This window comes from Manis javanica, chromosome 1, assembly GCF_040802235.1.
Source record: "Manis javanica isolate MJ-LG chromosome 1, MJ_LKY, whole genome shotgun sequence".
Taxonomy (NCBI): Eukaryota; Metazoa; Chordata; class Mammalia; order Pholidota; family Manidae; genus Manis; species Manis javanica.
In genome coordinates, this window is record NC_133156.1 from 38144588 (window position 1) to 38157985 (window position 13398).

At 41.8% G+C, this 13398-nt stretch overlaps 1 protein-coding gene and 1 pseudogene across 4 annotated transcripts in view; one reads left to right on the forward strand and one right to left on the reverse strand.

Annotated features, from left to right (window-relative positions):
* Window positions 1–13398, forward strand: part of SGCD (sarcoglycan delta) — a 981442-nt gene that overhangs the window by 846413 nt on the left and 121631 nt on the right. The window lies entirely within an intron of this gene.
* Window positions 11812–12297, reverse strand: LOC108404991 (small ribosomal subunit protein uS17-like; annotated as a pseudogene).

Here is a 13398-nt window from a genome sequence, read left to right on the forward strand (position 1 = left end):
CCTCAGGCACCCGCTCACCACCTCAGGCAACCGCTCACCGGTCCTGCCGCCCTGTTTCCCTAGTATCCAGGACCCCACACATGCACTGTGTCTGCACTCTGGTCCAGAATCTTGGGGCTGGGTGTTCCCCAGTCCTGGGCTCCCTAGCCCTCTGTGCTGACTCCTCTCCACCTGCTGGGAGCCGGGGTGTGAGGTGCTCGGGTCCCACCGGGCCGGGATTTGTATCTTACCCCTTTCGCGAGGCGCTGGTTTCTTGCAGGTGTGTATATGGTCTGGATGTTGTCCTGTGTCCTCTGGTCTCTATGTTAGGAAGAGGTGTTTTTGTTATATTTTCATAGATAAATGTAGTTTTGGGAGGAGATTTCTGCTGCTCTACTCACGCCACCATCTTGGCTCCCACATCCTTGTTTAGCTTTAAGTATAAAACAAAGTTATTAAATATTGGACAGGAATGGTCTTTAAAAAGCAGCAAGAAAATGGAGTATGCAAAAGCCAGTGCATCTAAGAGGTATCTTCATGGAGACACCAGGGAAAGCATAATTTTGACTTTTATTAATGACCAGTTTCATTGAGCAATGGATCGGATATTATAGCATTTATAAACAAAACATAATTTTAAAGTGTTTTTCTAATTGTTAATCAGGTCTATTTATACTCTAGATTAGTTTTTAAATATGTCCTCTAGGTACTATGTGATGCTAATTTTTCAAGTTACATTATTATCAACTGAAAAACATTTTTAATTAAATCAAGGCATTTAAATGACTTAAGATTTATAGAAATTTAAATGTGGTTGGTGCTTTTTTTTTTAGGATGACAACAGATGATATATTTAGCTTTTTGAATTAGTTTTTGATGAAACTTTCTACTGCAGCGTAGCAGCTGATAATTATAATGAGAAGAAAGGGGTGTTCTTGGTAGGGTTCATTCATTAAATATATGTGTTTGTCTGTGTCATATGTATATGTTTACATATATGATATATCCAAATCACTACTACTGGTGTCATGGAGATAAACAGATGAACGTCACTGTTCCTGCCTTCTCTGGGAGCTCTCTATAGGAGAATGAGACACAAATATTTGAGATATTTGATGTGTATGTGTGTGTGTGTGTGTGTGTGTGTGTGTGTGTGTATGCAGATATTTGAGAGTCCAAGCAGAACACAAGCTGCTTTGAAGGATAGAAATAATATGACTTTAGAATTATAGAACCCAGCCATGATGGAGTGGTATGCTCGAGTTTAGAAAGCTGCTTAAATGAAGGAGCATTTGAACTAGATCTTGACTATGATTAGATATATCAAAACATACAGGGAGAGGGCATGCTTGGTGAATGGAATAGCACATGTTCATCATTCAGGACTCACTTGGTTATAAATGATATAAATTCAGCTCAAAGCCAGAGGTAGGAAGATTTATTTCCTCAGGAGGTAGAAAAGTCCAGCTCCAGGCTAGATTCAGTGGCTCAAGTAATGTGACCAGCATTCAGTCGCTGTCTTACCACCTCTCAGCTGTTATCCAATCTTGTATTTTATCTTCGTCTCTGGTGGTGAGCAGAGAGAGTGCTTATCTTCTTGGTAATAAAGCCAATAAAATTCTGCATTTTCACTCTGAATAGACTGAGTTGGGCCATATACTGTGGTCCCTGAACTAGTCATAACCAGAATGATAAAATAGGCTGGTTAGCCAGACCTGGTCCTAGCCTCACAGCTGGGGCTAAGGCCAAAAGTTGACTGAAAGTGAGACATAAGGGACAATTGTCTAAAGGAAAATTGGGGCACTGTGTGCAGGAGAGAGAATGGAAGATCGTGACAGCTGCACATGAGACCCTGAAGCCCAGGACTCAGGAAGGATAGTAATGGGAGATACTTCCCAGGTTCTCAGCCCCTTGCTCACACAACTCTGGATGCTCTGGCCCCCTTCTTCCTCGCCAAGCATGTTTTCCCCCATCAGCATTTGTAGTTAACTTCTCCCTCTTCACAGAATCCTCTTTTCCAGTCCATGCTTAAGGATCTCTTCCTTTATGGCTTAAACATCACTTTGTCAAAGACATCTTCCTTGACCACCTTATAAAAACAGCATGCTCCAGCCCTCACCGCCACTGCCAGGAGTTGGCAAAGGCGGCCCTGTGGGTTAAAGCAAACTGAAACCACTGTCTGGTTCAGCTAATAATTTTTACTGTGACACAGCCATGCTCATTTGTTTAAGTATTAGCTGTGGTTGCTTTCATACTACAACAACAGTTGACTAGTTGAGTGATTTCATATGGCCCACAAAGCCTAAAATATTTATCACTGGCATGTTGCAGGAACAAATTTGACAATTCCTGTCTGCATCTTCACTCTGCTTCATTCCTCAGCAGAGTGGTTATCACAGCAGGATGTGGTGTGTGTGTACATGTGCATGTTTTCATCCCATCCTCCTTGAATGTCAGCATCATAACAGCAGGAACTTTTGTTTTTTCAGAGTCTAGAATAGTGCCTAACACATGGTAAGTGCCCAGTAATATTTGTTGCAAAAACAGATTGAAAGATTTTGGCCACTGGAATGTTTTATAACTGATCTGATAGTATAGAGAAAGGGAAGGAAGGAGAATTTGTACCCAAGTTAAGAGGATATTATATTTTTTGTTGTTGAAGATTCATAAAGGCTTAAACTATGATAGAAAGAGGAAAGAGAACAAATGGGTTCCCATCATCTTGAAATAGAGCTAATGAAACTTGCAACTGAAAAATGAGCTGAGAACCCGAACAGACATTTCTCCAAAGAAAAACACAGATGGCCAACAGGCACATGAAAAGATGTTCCACATCACTAATCATCAGGGAAATGCAAATCAAAAACGCAGAAGATTTAACCTCATACCAGTCAGAATGGCCACTATCTGAAATACAAGAAATAATAAGTGTTGGTGAGGATGTGGAGAAATGGGAACCCTCCTACACAGTTGATGAGAATGTCAATTGGTGTAGCCACTGCAGAAGCAGTACAGAGGTGCCTCAAAAAAATTAAAAATAGAAATAACATTTGACCCAATAATTCCACTTCTAGAAATTTATCCAAAGAAAACAAAATCCCTGATTTAAGAAGATAAATGCACCCATGCTTATTGCTGCATTATTTATAATAGCCAAGATATAGAAGTGACCTAAGTGTCTATCCATAAATGAATGGATAAAGAAGATGTGGTACATATACACAGTGGAATACTATTCAGTGATTAAGAAAAAAGAATTCCTGCCATTTGCAACAACATGGATGGATCTAGAGGGTATTAGGCTCAGTGAAATAAGCCAGGCAGAGAAAGACAAATATCATATGATTTCACTTATTTGTGGAATCTAAAAACAAAGCAAAACAGAATGAGCAAGACAGGAGTAGACTCATGTACACTGAGAAGTGACTAGTGGCTACCATGAGGGTGGGGAGGTTGAGGGGGAAAAAGGGGCACAAAAATTCTCAATCATGATGTGGGTTGGTTACAGGGATAGTAGTACAGCATGGAGAATAGAGCCAATGATTTTATAACATCTTCCTATGTTGACAGATAGTAACTGCACTAGTGGTGGTGAGGATTTAGTAATATAGGTAACTGTTGAACCATCATGCTGTATACTTGAAACTAATATATGACTGTATACCAACTATACTTGAATTGAAAAAAAAAAAGCTTACTTTTACCCTATAAGCAGGACCCTTCTTTCAGTTTCTCTGGAATCTATGCTCCCCAAATTGCAATTCTGAGACCCCAAATAAAAGGCCTCTGTTCTTTTTCAAAAAAAATAAAATAAAATAGATAAAATGGCAAATATTATGTTTTATATATATATATATATTATCTCACCACAATTTTTTAAAAGGGGAGTGATGTACTGATAATGCTACAACATGGATGAACCTTGAAAACATTACGTGAAATGAAGAAAGGCAGACACAAAAGGTAACGTATTGGTGATTTGTATGAAATGTCCAGAATAGGCAAATCTACAAAGATAAAAAGTAGATTAGGGTTGTCTAGGTGTGGGGATGTAGGGGACATGGTGGAGTGACTGCTAAAGGGTACAGGCTTCTTTTAGGGGTGATAAAATGTTCTAAAATTGATTGTGGTATGGTTGCACAACTCTGCGAATATACTAGAAACCAGTGAGTTGTACACTTTACATGGGTGAGTTGTCTGGTATGTGAATTATGTTTCAACAAAACTATTACCAAAAGAAAAAATTGTGGATGTGGAGGTCAAGAGAGAGTGAAGTCAGGGATGTCTCTGGTGTTCTCCTTGTCAGTCAGACAAATGTGGTATCGTTAATAGAAATTTTTAGGAGAACAGTAAGTTCAGGATCAGAGATGAATCATTCAGCTTTAGATGCACTGGGTCTTGCTGCTTGAGCATCTCTCCAAAGGAGAGGCCAGGTATCCACAGAAAATGCCAGCGGAAAAGTCCCCAAGAGATGCCCCGCTTAGGGGTCAGAGTGTCCCCCACACAGAATGAATGGGTGGACTCCAGAGAGGAGATGGTCTAGGCGGGCATCCTGGAGCAAGAGCTTAAAGGAGCTCATCAGAGCCTCACCCAGCAGCCCCCAGCCCATTTCTTTCTCTGAACAAGGCTCCAGGGCAGTTCACTGAGGCTGTGACTGCCCTTTCAGAGGCATCCCCAGAAGTTGAGGGCCTGTCCTCTGCTCTTATGCTTTTCCTGCCTTTCACCATGAGGAAGAACTTGGGCCTTGGAAGTGACAAGTCTGGGTTGTGCCATACTTACCAGCATGATGTTGGCTGTGTCACTCAGATCGGTGAGGCAATGCATGTAGGTTCTAGATCAACAGCCCCTTCCCATTGCCTTTTTCTTTGCTCTCATCTCTTTCTCTTCTTTCTCTTCCATTCTGAAGTATCTCATCAGTGAGTGGAGGAAGCGTGAGAGAGACTGAAGAATTATAGTAAAAAGTAGAACACAGAGCCTCTTATGTGGAAGTGAAAGTTGAATAACTCAGGCATTGATCCTTAGGAAATGAAAGCCTACCAATCTAACAGGAACATTTGGTACCAAATCGGAGGAGGCTGGAACCTGCCTGGGCCCTCCATTGGCTTTCTCTCTCAGTTAGCAGAGGTAATCCGCTGGGGATTCAACTATTTAAAAAGAATTGCTGGTTGTAGAGTCCTCTGGCACCTCATTCCAAAGTTGTTTATGATTTACAAGAATGCAGGAATAATGTGTTAGATCATAAAGATGTGTTTCCCATAAATAATGTAGCAAGAAAGCCAAATATAAAAGTCTCAGATGAACAACCTCAACCTTAATAAACCAGAGACACTTAATGAGAAAAAGCACAATTCTACAGTAGAGAAATACTAATGGAGTTTCATCTGAAATCCTGCTGGAGTATAACTCTCGTGATTCTCCAGAAAATACAGAAGAGCCAGTCCAAAGGCCTAGGTGGTCCTGCTGCCCCGTTTCATGAGCTTGTACGTTGGCATCATGAGCTGCTAAGGTTCAGGGTTCAGCTTTCTTCCCCCGGCTTGAAAGGCCGGTTCCTGATGCAGGAGGAAAAGGCCTGTGCTGGGCCCCACGCACTCTTCCCTTTGGCGAGAGGGAGATGGAATGAATCCCAGCATGATGCACTCATCCTTCATATAAGTGTCACCAGCCGTCCCAGCAGCTTGGCCTTAGCAGACGCCCCCGACTTGCACAGCCACTTTCTCCCTCAATTGCACACGTGTGGTGGAAAGAGGAAGAAAGGCAGTTGGGGACATTTGTCGGGCCTCACGTTTGATTAATGAGTGAATGGGGTTCACTCCCTGGCTGCTTCCAAGAGAGCCAAGCCCAGCACTTCTCAAGGGAGAGAGCTGTTTGTGTTTATCTGTGGTACTGACGCAGCTTTCGTTTCTCTATCAAGCTACAGTTCGTGTGCTTTCAGGCATATGTTGGTTTGTTTTGATTGTCATAGTTTTCTTCTTGGCAGTTAATACCAAGAACAGAGTATTTCCAAATGAGGGGATACATTTCTGCCAGGCCATTTTCAGTATCAAGAGGCTTTCCATACAGCTGAGCTAAATTGTCTCCTTTCTTATTAATTATATTCACTGAGGCACAATATTCTTAACACAACTTGAAGTGATCTGAGTTGAATTTTTTTTCTCTCTTCACAACAGAGGCCAAGGGAAATGTTGGTATTCCACAGTGGAATTAGGAATTTAATGAGATGACAATATGAATAAGAAACTCTCAGTGCACAGACGGGGGAAGGAAATTAACTTCATTCTCCTTTATTTGAGGGAGTTGAATTTAATTCTGCTTATTTGAGTGGGAGAAAAGAACACTAAAAATAACAAAAGAAATAGAGACAAAAGAGAAAATACCCAAAACCCTCAGAGCACACTATAGAAGCAAATGCCTAAGTTGCTTGCCTTTGGGGAAGTAGTATAGGACAGCAGAATGATTCTATGGCTATAGGGTTTGGAGACAGACTGCCTAGATTCCACCCCTGGCTTTACTGGCACAGCCCTGGGCAAGTTTCTAAATCTCTGAAAGCCTCAGTTTGCTCATATATAAGATGAGGTTAATAAGAGTACCTACATAAACTATGTAAAGTTCATGGCATCATGCTAAGCACATGAAAAATGTCCAATATATTGATGCCTATTATGGTTGTTCCACAAATTCCTTTGGAAGACCATTTGTGCGACTCTTGCCAATGGAAGGTCAATGCAAGGTTGTAAGAACACAGCAGAGAAGTACCTTTAACTCAAATAGTTTATAGTCTAGTAGAGGTGTCAAAGTGCATAACCACTGAAATATTAAATAGCACTGGAAATGTTTCATAAAAAGTTAAGCAGAAAATATAAGACAACACTTGGCTGCAGTATGTGCTGAGAGGACTTGACAGTAAATGGAGATGGGAGACCGAGCCTGCAGAGGGGCCTAGGGAAGCTTCCAGGAGGAGGAACTGAGGGAAAGTGTCAGGGGAGGAGAAGGGGTGAGGTTGACTTGGCAGCTGCAGGGGAGTGAGCCACGGCCTCTCAGCAGGAATCAGCAGAACCAGAGCAAGCCTGTGTGTGACGGAGGAAGCCAGGAAGCGGGATGAGCAGCCCTTGTTTGTTCCAGCAAATCAGCACATTTGGATTTATCTTTTGGGAAGAGATTGTCATTATCAGCATAGAGGAAACAGTAATTGCTTACTTCCCCAAGAGCCTGAGTTGGGAGACATCTCAGGTGCTGCTGGAGCCTCCCAAGGTCTCCCGCTCTTGGCAGTGTGCTCAGCAGGATGTGGCTGCAATGGTCATGGAAATAACTGATGTGCTTCAGATTCTGTAGGCCGAAGTCAAGTGTAGTTAGACACTTGGAAGGTATTTATGATGCAAAGACTTTCATGGGTCAAAAAAGAAGTGTCATCCACAGGAAGGTTCTTGCCATTATTTAAGCCATATAGTGTACGCAGTTCTCACTTAAAAAGAAGTTCAGTCAGTCAGCAAAAATTAATTGAGCACTTACTCTGGCCAACTGCTGTGCTGACCACAGGGATACCTGGAGCCCTATCCTTTTTGGAATCCATGACCAAGCAAGAAAGATAGATGTTTAAAACATTTACATGAGAAGAATGTGTCCTAACATAGGGGCCTTACAAAATGTTATGAACACATAAAATTAGGAGACTTTCACCTAATCTTGTAAGGGAAGTCTTCCTGAAGAAAATTATGTTTGAGACTGGAAGGCTAGAGAAAGGGAACCTGAGGGGCCGAGGGGGGAGCAGCATATATGAAGTCTAGGGAAGCATGACCTCTCAGAAAAAGCCCAACAAGTCCAGCACAGCCCAGAGGGTAGAGGCCAAGGTGCAGAGTGCCCAGACATGAAAAGAGGCAGGCCGTAATCATAATGGTTAACACTTATTAAATGCTTACTCTATACTGGGAATTGGTTACATCTCTTTACATGTGTTGACTCAGTTCTCACAACATCCTTCTAAGATAAATTTTATTATTATAACTCATTTTACATATGAGCAAAGAGGTTAAGTCCCCCAAGGTTATGTAGCAAGTTAAATGGCAGAACTAAGATGCAAACCCAAATATCAGACACTAGAGCCTGTATTTTGTTTTTATAACAACTTTGTTGAGATATAATTCATATATCATACAATTCACCCACATAAAGTGTGCAATTCAGTATTTTAGTATAAAGAGCCTATGCTTTTCACATATATCACATACAGGTAGCTACAAATATAGACACATTTCTGTATTATGTTTCATATGTATGTATGATACATGTATTTGTCATGCATGTATATGTTACACATTATACATTATATGTTATATAAATATGAAGGTAAATAGTATATATACATATATGTGTATGAATCTACTATAAAACCATACTATTACAGTATAGAGTATAGTATATATACTGCATGTCATATTAACATATTTAGACTTAAGGATAATGAGGAGACATTAAAGGGCTTCCAACTGGGGAGTGAAAAGATCTGATGTGTGATTTGTAGGATGCTTTGAGGAAGATCAGCCAGGGAATAGGTTGGATACATCTACTAATTATGGACCCAAATGCATCCTTCTATGCTTGGTAGTTTAATTCAAAAAGACATCCCAAAAAGAAAGGTAGGCAGCCTGCTCTACAAGACTTGCAGTGCTCACAGATAGCTCTCTTTGGTCAGTTTTTACTCTCAACCTGAAGGAAACAGGCTGAGCATCTGTGGAAGGTTAGGATGATCCCAGCTAGAGCACAGGCATGGCCAAGGAGCTGGGCAAACAGTGCACTGTTCTTCCCACCAGGTTGCTGGATGGGAGCTGATCACAGATCAAAGCACATTTAAAGTCCTTGTATTCTATCAGAGGCTTGTGAGAAGATTGCATTTAACCGAACAAAGGAGAGAGCTGATACGAAATCAATATGCAGAGTGCCTGTGAGCTATAGAGGAAGGAAATGTGCTTTTCTTCTGTGGCTGTTAAATGCATCTCAGCTGCCAATGAAAATGACTTTCCCTCTCTACTTCCTCTCTGTCTAGCTGACTGGTTATTGGGGAGTGCTCAGACTCCAGTGCCTCGGCTGGATTTAATGAAGGCATCCTTGTATGAGAGCCTGAACAAGTTCTCTGGCTTAATTTTTCCTCCCAGGACTCTGAAAATATCTCTCCTTAGCAAATTCTGACCAATGCTGTCTGGTGGAGCAAGGCAAGGTGCCAGGGACTTGGATTATTAAGGCATGGTCTCTACCTGCCTTTGAGACCTTATGCTGGCACAAGAGATATGAGAAATGTAGCAGACAAATTCATGTGCCAGGCCATGAACCCAGAAGTGGCCCAGAGCACTGGAGCCACACAGATTCTCAGGAGAGGACTTCACTGGAAACTGGAGATTGCAGTTAGCCCTTGAAGGTCTCCATGGGTGCAGTTAGGGGAATGAGGGGAAGCTCTTCCTTTTGGAAAGAGGTAACTTTGAAAGCCATTCTTACTCTTATGGTCCAGACTGGAAACTGAACTGTAGTTTAAAAACTTAATCCTACCTGAACAGTTGAGGGATAAAAAATGAATTAAAGGATAGGAGTTGAACTTACTGGTTTTTAAATGATTCCTTGCCTCTTTCTCTCTCAGTCTTTTTCCTTCCTTCCTTTCCATCCATGATTTTCAGCCAAAGCAGCATGAGAAGCTTGGGGAATCATTTCTGCCACCGCAGATGACAAGCGGCTGACACACTCGGGCTAGGGGAATCTAAAGAACTGAGTGGGTGATCACCCTCTGCATAGGAGTGCTTAGTTAGAGCCAAATACTTGCCCATTGTTTTGCTATCATTTTGTTTGATTCTCAAAACAATTCTTAATGGTACTTAAGATGGGGGTGGAGGGAGAGGGGAGAAGAAATCTCCAAAATCTCCACCTTAGAGATTAAGAGCCTAAAGCCTGTGGAGGTAAACAGTTGGCCCAGCATTCACAGCTAGTATGTATTTCTGCTCTGGCGTCATACCCTGACTAAGGGAGATAAATCACCCGTGCCTCTCCCTTCTTGCTAACAGGGGTGCCCCTGCTGTGAGGAGGGTCCTTCCCCAAGCACCCCGCTGGTTGGTGCAGAAAGTTCTAAGAGACTGACCATGACCTCTGAACACTTGCTTATACTTACCTTAGGCAGCCACCCTAAGGCAGGGGTTCTTTTTTCTGCCATGAACCCCTTTGTCAGGCTGTCGAAGAGTATGGACCTCTTCTCAGAATTACATTTTTAACCTATTATACAAAATGCCCAAGAATACCAAAGAAAACCAATGACACTCAGTTACCAGCATATAAAAAACCGTATGTATATGTTTTTGATAGTATATGTCTTTCTTTGTTCCAAACATCTGAAAAGATCTAATTGTAGGGCTAATAATTCCATTATTTAAAAGTAGTGATGAATATAAATGATATTTTGAGATGTGTGCAGCAACTTGACTGTGAAATGAATCTATAATTTCTATTGGTGAGAGTCCCAGAGTGATAATTACTATAGATTATTTTCTACATTCTAATCAAAGGAAATGCTAGATTTCAGTTAAAGATTAGTGAAAATAATGATGTAAGATTTGTCCCTTCAAAATTCACAGACCCAGTGAATTCTATCCATGAATCCCTGGTATGCATTGTCCCCAGGTGAGGTCCCCTGTCCTAATATGGGTGCATAGCACTTGTTATGTGCTAACTATTAAGCTGGGGATTCAGCTAGAATATAACAAGAATAATTTCAAATGATTTCAAACCCTGAGCTGTCTGTATCATTTTGTGTTTAACACCAGGGGCCAGGTAAAAGTCCCCTGCTTCATTCATGTGGAGCTCTATCATGAAATTTTGAGGATGGGGTGAGCCTAGAGCTAATACGGAAGGATGTTTCAACACACTAGGACCAGGCAATGCTTCTTGAAATGGGCGGTTTTGTCCCCCAAAGGATACTTGACAACGTCTAGAGAAATCTTTGATCATTACAAGTTGGCGGTGGGGGTGCTGCTGGCCTCTGATGGGTGGAGGGCAGGAGTGTTGCTCAGTGTCTTGCAAAGCATCAGCCACAGACAAGAATTATCCAGCCCCAAATGTCAATTCTACAGAGTTTGGGGAGCCCTAGTACGAAGCTGTAGAGACACTGAGTGAAGTTTCACTGCAAATAAACTCGTGTATCTCCAGTTCTGTGTTCTCTGTCCCCTAAGGACAGATTGTAGATTCCTTCTTTCCCCCCTCCATAGTGCCTGGCGTTAGGCCATACACAGAGCAGGTGCACAAGAAAACCAATGACACTCAGTTACCAGCATATAAAAGGTGCACAAGGAATGTTAGCCACTGGTAAGGGGTGACCCGCTTTCTCTCTAATTTAGGGCTTGGACTCCAGAATAGTGGCAGAAGCAAGGAATTCGAGAGCTCTGCAGAATATGGCTCATTAGAGTGGGGAAAACAGAAGTGATGCAAGCAGAGGTTTGAATCTCTGCCTTCCTTTCTGAGCAGTGTGATGGCCAACTTGTCTGTGAAGTGAGGAGTGTAGCAGCCTGAGCAAGACTTTCCTAATGGGAAGCTACAGTCCTTCTTGATACAGCATACATTATGCCTGTGATATAGGAAGGATATCCATTTCCTTATTTATATGACCCTCTAGTTGAAATAGACCTTAAAAGACATGTATGACATCACTGACATTAGTTAAGCACCTAATATGTACTTGGCACTAATATGTACTTAGCTTGTACCTTTCACATTTATTACATCACTTGTTTTGTTTTGTTTTTTGTTTTGTTTTGTTTTGTGGGGAATAACTTTATTTTGTTCAGGGGAGTGGGCAGGTGTACAGTCTCAGAACTTCTGAAATTGTTTCTTGGTGCCAGCGGCCTGGGTGACCTTGAGCGCGTTGAAGCACGGGGTCTTGCTCAGGAGCCAGCACTCTCCCATTCTCCCACTCTCCCACCGTGACAGCGTTGCCAATCCAGACGTCCCTGAAGCCGGGGGATGGGAGCACAGACATGATCTTAGGCGCTTCTCAAAGAGGTTGCACTTTGGGATGTAGTGGAGGTAGTCCCGGCCGATGACAGCGCCTCTGCCTTTTCATCCTGGTCACTGTGCCAGACGAGATCTGCCCTTGGATGGAGACGTTATCATACAGGGGCATTTCTTGTCAATGTAGGTGCCCTCAGTGGCCTCCTTGGGTGTCTTGAAACCCAGACCAGTCTTGTAGTATTGGGGGAGCTTCTCTTTGCCAGTTTCCCCAAGCAGAACCCTCTTCTTATTTTGAAAGATGGCTGGCTGCTGCTGGTAAGCATGTTCGGTCTGAATGTCCTACATCTTCCCCACCCCCTGAAAAAAAGGAGGTCACTTGTTTTTGATACTTCCCCCATGCCCCTTTCCAAGATCCAGGGGTGTTTCCTCCATTGTGAAAGCCTACTCTTACTGGAACATAGGATAGGCTGCATTTAAAGTGGCAAGTGCCAAGTTGTGTGTTAAGTGCTAGAAGCACGCTTTGTAGATTACCATAGTAACACAGGTGTGATCTCACTGTGGGATCTGTTTCTTTAAAATTCTGAGATGTGCCAGAATCAGTGGTATTTCCTTTTCTTCCTTTAAGGTTGATTTGGCCCACTCCTGAAATGAGTACTCAAGTCATGATCAATTGTGTGATGGGAAGATGATTTCTGTGAGGTCACTGAACCTCTGAGAGCCCTTTGCTCTAATGGATTAGGGAGATGTCGGCTTCATCCATTTAGTGAGTGCTCCATCTGTCATGAGAGTCTGGAAGGAGTTTTTGCATTGCCTGAGTAAGAAGATTCAGAAAAGTGACACTAGGCTTATTGACTTGTTAGTGTCCATTGTCCTTAAAACTGGACCTTAGATTAGGATTTTGTGAGAACTTTAGAAACATGTGTAAAGAGAGTTTATAGGTCTAGATGGAAGTTTTGACTTTTATCTTACATTAAATATATTTAGTTTATTAATCTGACTTTAAAGAGACCTCCTTACAAAAGAAGCAGCTTTTAAAGATTAGAAGAGAGTTTTTATTTGATTCAGGGAGATTCCCTGGCCTGGTACCATTTGACACTAGAATTTGTATTTTGCTATGCAGATTGAAAAGATCTTTCACCTTTCATTTGGTCTTCATGATAAACCTGGGCCACAGATTGAGCAATGAATTAATCCCCCTTTATAAATGCAGAAAATAAGCTCAGAACATTAAAAAGGCTTAGAATCACACAAGAACTTTGGTGAGCAATGCAAGATGAGAGCCCCAATATTCAAACATATTAATAACAACTGTGCTACAATACAACATGTAATAGGAAAAATACTACGCAATGTGTTAAAATACCCAGGATCTAGTATCCACACTACTATAAATTAAAGTTGTATCATTACTTGGAAAATTATAGAACCAAATTTTCAATATAGAAA